This window comes from Rattus rattus, chromosome 3 (assembly GCF_011064425.1).
Source record: "Rattus rattus isolate New Zealand chromosome 3, Rrattus_CSIRO_v1, whole genome shotgun sequence".
NCBI lineage: Eukaryota > Metazoa > Chordata > Mammalia > Rodentia > Muridae > Rattus > Rattus rattus.
The window spans coordinates 166,546,411-166,552,332 of NC_046156.1; the positions used below are offsets into that span (position 1 = coordinate 166,546,411).

Here is a 5,922-nt window from a genome sequence, read left to right on the forward strand (position 1 = left end):
TGATGGTACTTACAGTGGTTTTTCGAGTACAGATAGAAACGGTTTCAAAGATACAGGAAGTCACTGATTACCTTTAAATACTGATTCATAAACATTTTATGGCACAATGGTATTATTTAATAAATATGTGCTCTGTAGTCTACACATAGCATACCACATAGAGCTGCTGAAAGTAAGATTAAAAGCATTTCATTTTCTCAGGAAGTTCTTTAAAGAACCCTCAAGATCAAGTTTGGTAATCTGTGTCCTGTTTATAAGTCCTATATTGCTACAGGAAATATAACATTGAATCCTGCTTTGTACAAGAATATTTTGTTCTGGATGGATGGATGTGTCACAAACACACACACACACACACACACACACACACACACACACACACACACACACGCCATACCACACATCAGACCCATCGTGAGGTGACCTAAAGTTAGATACCACACCAATGTCCAGGCTGGCAGGAGCTTCAGCCTGAAGGAATTCAGGGTGGCTGGTATCTACAAGAAAATGACTCACACCATCAGCATCTTTGTGGACCCAAGGAGGTGAAACAATTCCACTGAATCACTCTGAGCCAACATGCAGCGCCTGAAGGAGTATTGCTCCAAGCTCATACTTTTCCCCAGGAAGCCTTATACTCCAAAGAATATAGACAGTTCTGCTGAAGAACTTAAATTGGCCACCCAGCTAAGAGGACCTGTGATGCCCACCTGGAATGTGTACAAAAAGCAAAAGGCCCGAGCCATCACAGAAGAGGAGAAGAACTTTAAGGCTTTTGCCAGTCTTCACAGGACCCGTGCCAATGCCAGACTCTTATGCACCTGAGGAAAAAGGGCGAAGGAAGCAGCAGAGCAAGATGTTGAAAAGAAAAAGTAGTGCGCAGTTGGAGAGTTGCAATAAATTTTCCATACAGAAAGAAAAGCAAAAAATAAAAATGAAAGAAAGCAAGCTGAGCAAGTCAGAGGAAGCAAGCCAGTAAGTAACATCACTTCATGGCCTCTGCATCAGCTCCTGCTTCCTGACCTGCTTGAGTTCCAGTCCTGACTTCCTGTGGTGATAAACAGCAGTGTAGAAACGTAAGCTGAATAAACCCTTTTCTCTCCCCAAAGAGTGTGTGTGTGTGTGTGTGTGTGTGTGTGTGTGTGTGTGTAGTGTGTGTGAGTGTGTGTGTGTGCGTGTGTGTTTGTGTGTGTGTAATCTCCCTGAATTTTGTAATGATTTTGTCAGAGAATATGCATAATGCATGCAGAAGTGAGTTAAGCCAATTTCAGAAGGAAACTTGAGAGTGAACTATACCTTACTTAAGAATGAAGATGACAGGAACTGCATATTCAAAAGTGCTTCTGCAGCTGACTTAGACGTTAGAAACATAGTTCCCTTCACTAGGACATGTTATTAGTGAAGTGTAATTTCAGGCACATAACAAGAACTGATAATTCTGACATTAATACTGTTGGAAGTGGAACAAGAATGCCCAAGGCTGTATTCTGTAAAGATGATAAGCATGCATATACAGACAAAAGGGGTCCAGAACTGAATAATCCTGGCAGCGAGCAAAAGAGAAACTGAAACACACACACACACACACACACACACACACACACACACACACAGAGAGAGAGAGACAGAGAGAGAGAAACAGAGAGACAGAGACAGAGAGACAGAGGAACAGAGAGACAGAAAGACAGAGAGAGAGAGAGAGAGAGGGAGGGAGGGGAGGGGTTACAACATTCTTTATATCCTGACTCACCACAAATAAAAATCTATACAATACCATGACACGATGACTGCTTCTTTAAACATGGTACATTTCAGGTATTTTTTTCTTTTACAGCAATGTCAAAAAACAACAAAAACAAGCAAACACACAGAAAAAAAAAGTTTGAGGGAGAGAAATATGATTGCACCTGTGGGCTAGACTCATGTTAGAATGTTCTAAGAGAACTTAACTACCTTTTACAGCAGTGCCAACTGGAAAAAATAATCTTGAATGAGATATTCTAGACTCAGAAAGAAAAATATGGTGTAGACTCACTTATAAGTGGATAGTAGTAAAGAATATACATGTTGTAGACTGCTGACCCAGAGAGTCTCAGTAACAAGGAATACTAAAAGAGGGATGGTTGGTTGGATCTCCCTGGGAAAGGAAAAATAGTATGGATGTTGCAAATGGATTAGGTACTGGTGGAGATGGGAACAGGAAGGATCGGGTGAAGGAAGGGATATAATGAGAGGATATTGAGAGATACAACAGGAATTAGAGAGTTTTTCATGGCTGAGATAGAAATCTAGTGCAATGGAATCTCTTGCTATCTATGAGGGTGATCTAGCAAAGAATCTGAGTAATAGGGAATAGGAAGGATGCCTGAAGACGGAATGTCTTTTAGTACTGGTAATGGGACACTAACCCAGCCACAAAGCCTTGAGTTACTATTCATCTTTCCTGACATTGTGCTGGGATGGACGGGATACAGAATTTGAGGGGATGGACAACCATTGACAGGTCCAACTTGAGCCCTCCACTACAAGAGGGAAGCCTCTCTTTGACACTGCTTAGAAGGCCAGGAACCACAGGCTAGAAAGCCCAGAAATCTAGGATGGAACCAGAAATGACCAGCAAAGAAGAAATGGCCAATTTAATGATTCCTAATGATACTCGAGAGCATAGAGTTTAGTGTAACTATCACCAGAGGATTCTTACAGCAATTAATTTTAGGAGATGCAACCAACAAGGTCGTGCTCCTGACAGCTCAGAGACTAAAGCAAAAACAAGGGATTCTGTATGGGTCTGACCTAGGTGCTCTGCATATATGTTATGTTTGTGTAGCAGGTGTTTTTTGTAGAACTCCTAACATTATGTGAGTGGTGTTTTTTCTGACTCTGGCATGCTTTGGAGACCCTTTTCCTCTTAATTTCTTGCCTTGTCCAGCCTTGTTATGGGGGTATCTGACTATTCTAATTATATGTTGTAATGCTGTATTCTGTTGAAATCCCTGGGAGAGATGCTCTTTTTTAAAGGGACATGCAGAGCAACTGGATCTGGAGGAGAGGGTGGGGGGTGTAGAGGGAAGGGGAGTATAAGAAAGAAGGAAAACTATGGCCACGGCCTAATACAATAGAGGAATAAATAAAGAAATAAAGTAGCAAAATTATCAAATACAAGTTAAAAAGAACACCAACAGAAATTCAAACCTTGTGAAGATTCAACTAAAGAAGTTTTAAAATGGAGTCTACTGGTAATTAAAATTGTATATTCATATTGCCCTCTAGAAAACAGTCTTGTTGCAGTGTGTGTGTGTGTGTGCGTGTGCGTGTGCATGTGCGTGTGTGTGTGTGTGTGTGTGTGTTTTGTGCGAAACTGATTCCAATCAATGATGCACTGCCTCATTTATTCGATAAAATTAAAGAGTCCATGGCACTCCAGGAATTTCTATTGCTTACGTTCCCTACGAGTTTGGTGAACAGAAACAGAAAGGCATGACATAGGGACAGTTTTATGAGGAAAGAAGTATATATGAGTTAAAACTTGCAAGTGTGGCATGATAAAAACATAATATGCTTGTACCTGTTAAAGTTGTTACTATTTAATTAGAGAAACTAAACTCTTGGAACTGTAATACCCAGAAAGGAATATGTGTGCAATACCCTTGCCAAGGAAGCTTTCAGGTTATAAACACTCAAATTTAACTGAAAGAATACTGAATGAGAAGGCCTATGTATGAGTCTGCTGGTAAAACACCACACTAACAAAAAGGAAGAAAGCAAGAAAGTAAGCCAGAAAGAAAGGAAAGAGAAAAAGAAAACAAGCAAGCAAGCCAGGAAAGGGAAGAAAGAAAGAAAGAAAGAAAGAAAGAAAGAAAGAAAGAAAGAAAGAAAGAAAAAAAGACAGAAAGAAAGAAAACATTTAAGTGAATATTTTCCCAGGTGCAATTATAAAGATGACCCAACTGTGTGTGTGCATTAGCTTGACTTTTAACAGTCTGAGGCAAGCTAGAGTAATCTGAACGGAGGGGAAAACAGACAATTCTTCCATAGGAGCAGGTATAGGCGTTTTCTTAGTGATAGAGTTGGGAAATAGTAGCCCACTGTGGGCAGCACTAACCCAGTCCTCATAGTCCTAAGTGCTATAAGAATGCAGACTGAGTGAGTCTTGTGGAACACACCAATAAGCATATTTTTTCCTAGACTTCACTCAGTTTCAAGCCTCTAGGTTCCTGATCTGTCATTGTAGTCTGATTTTCTTCAGTAATGGATTACTTTTTGTTGTTGAGGAATATATTGAGTGTATGGAGTCTGTTGTGTTTCAATATGAATTTGTGGATTGTATTTTTCTTTGAATAATGCTATTTTAGTTTATAACTTAAATTGCATTGAATCTATATAAACCACTTCCATCATACTTCCTTCTGGTACTGGTGTTTATCACAGGTGAATCAGCTCTCAGGTGCAGAAAACATGGCTATATGTATAAAAGGCCATTAAAATCTCCACCAGAGCATAAGTCCCTGATAAACACTTTCAACTAAGTGTAATAATGCAATTCAATGTAGAAAATCAGCTCTAAACTTAAGGAGAAACATTCAGAGAAATAATTCCACTCACAATAGCAACAGAACAAATAAACACGATCCTTTGAAGTAATGCTAGCCTAGGAAGAGAAAGACATATGCAATGAATACTTTGAAATTTAGAAAGGAGAAATAGAAGAAAAAATTAGAAATTGAATGACCTCCTATATGAATTTTGGGTGGAGAATTACTAGGACAGAAATGGTCAGCTTACATAAAGCAATTGATTCAATGAAATTTTAGATAAAACTGCAACAGAATTACTAAATACATTGCTGTGGGGCGGTAATGGGGGACCCATAGGGAGGGGAGCACCCATATAGAAGGGAAGGGGAAGGGGTTAGGGGGCTGATAGAAAAGAAACCAGGAAAGGGAATATATTTGAAATGTAACAAGAAATATCATATTTAATAAAATGGAAGGAAAAAATAAAATTATTAATAAAAAACATAGAAATAATCAATCAATTCACATGAAAACAAAGAAGTCTCCATAGAGCCAATACAACACAAAACAATAAAAATGTTGTTGCATGTACTAACTGATTCATATTATATTACAGAGGCACCCTGATTAAAAACAACATCCTGCTAGTACAAAATCAAATACAGGGCAATGGAATAGAATAAAGGACCTAAAGAGAAATCCACACAACTGGAGCCACCTGATTTATAATGAAACAGTCACAAGAAGCACACTGGAGAAAAGGTGGCTGCTTTAACAAATGGTACTGGACAGCTGTCTACCTACATATGGAAGAATGAAACCAGATCCTTCTTTCTGCCAATTCACAAAAAATAACAGCATGTGGATCAGTGTACTCAGTGAAAACCTCTGAAACTGCTAGAAAAAAAAAGCACAAAAAACAACTAATCTGTGCTAGAAAAGAGAATTAGCCTGCAGAGGGGATTAGTCTTCAAACAATAGAGAGATTTTGCACACTGTATTTATGTATTTGTGCATACATACTTATAAACAAATATATGCAATTATAATAGTCAAAGAAAAGGAGACTAAAATTGAGAATGAGGAGAGATGGTAGGAGCTAGAGGGAGGAAAGGGAAGGTGGGCACTTTTAATTCCATTCCAAATAAAACTATCATAAACAACAAAAATAGAAGTATCCTATGCAAACTATAGGCAAGGACCTTCTAATTTGAGTGGGTTATTTTTATAAAAATAAACCACCATGGTCTTAGACAAAGAAAATAAAAATTTAGAATTTCATTACTTAGCAATAATTCTAATAAATGAAGAACTTGCCAATACATTAAAATTCACAAAGTATTGCAAAATTAACTTATTGATGCTTTAGAAATATTTCAGTAGAGATCCATCATTATTACTTTGAAAG

The 5,922-nt window shown here is 38.2% G+C and overlaps 1 pseudogene; it reads left to right on the plus strand.

Annotated features, from left to right (window-relative positions):
• The first annotated feature begins 387 nt into the window (after positions 1 to 387).
• LOC116895991 lies at positions 388 to 876 on the plus strand (annotated as a pseudogene).
• The last annotated feature ends 5,046 nt before the right edge of the window (positions 877 to 5,922 follow it).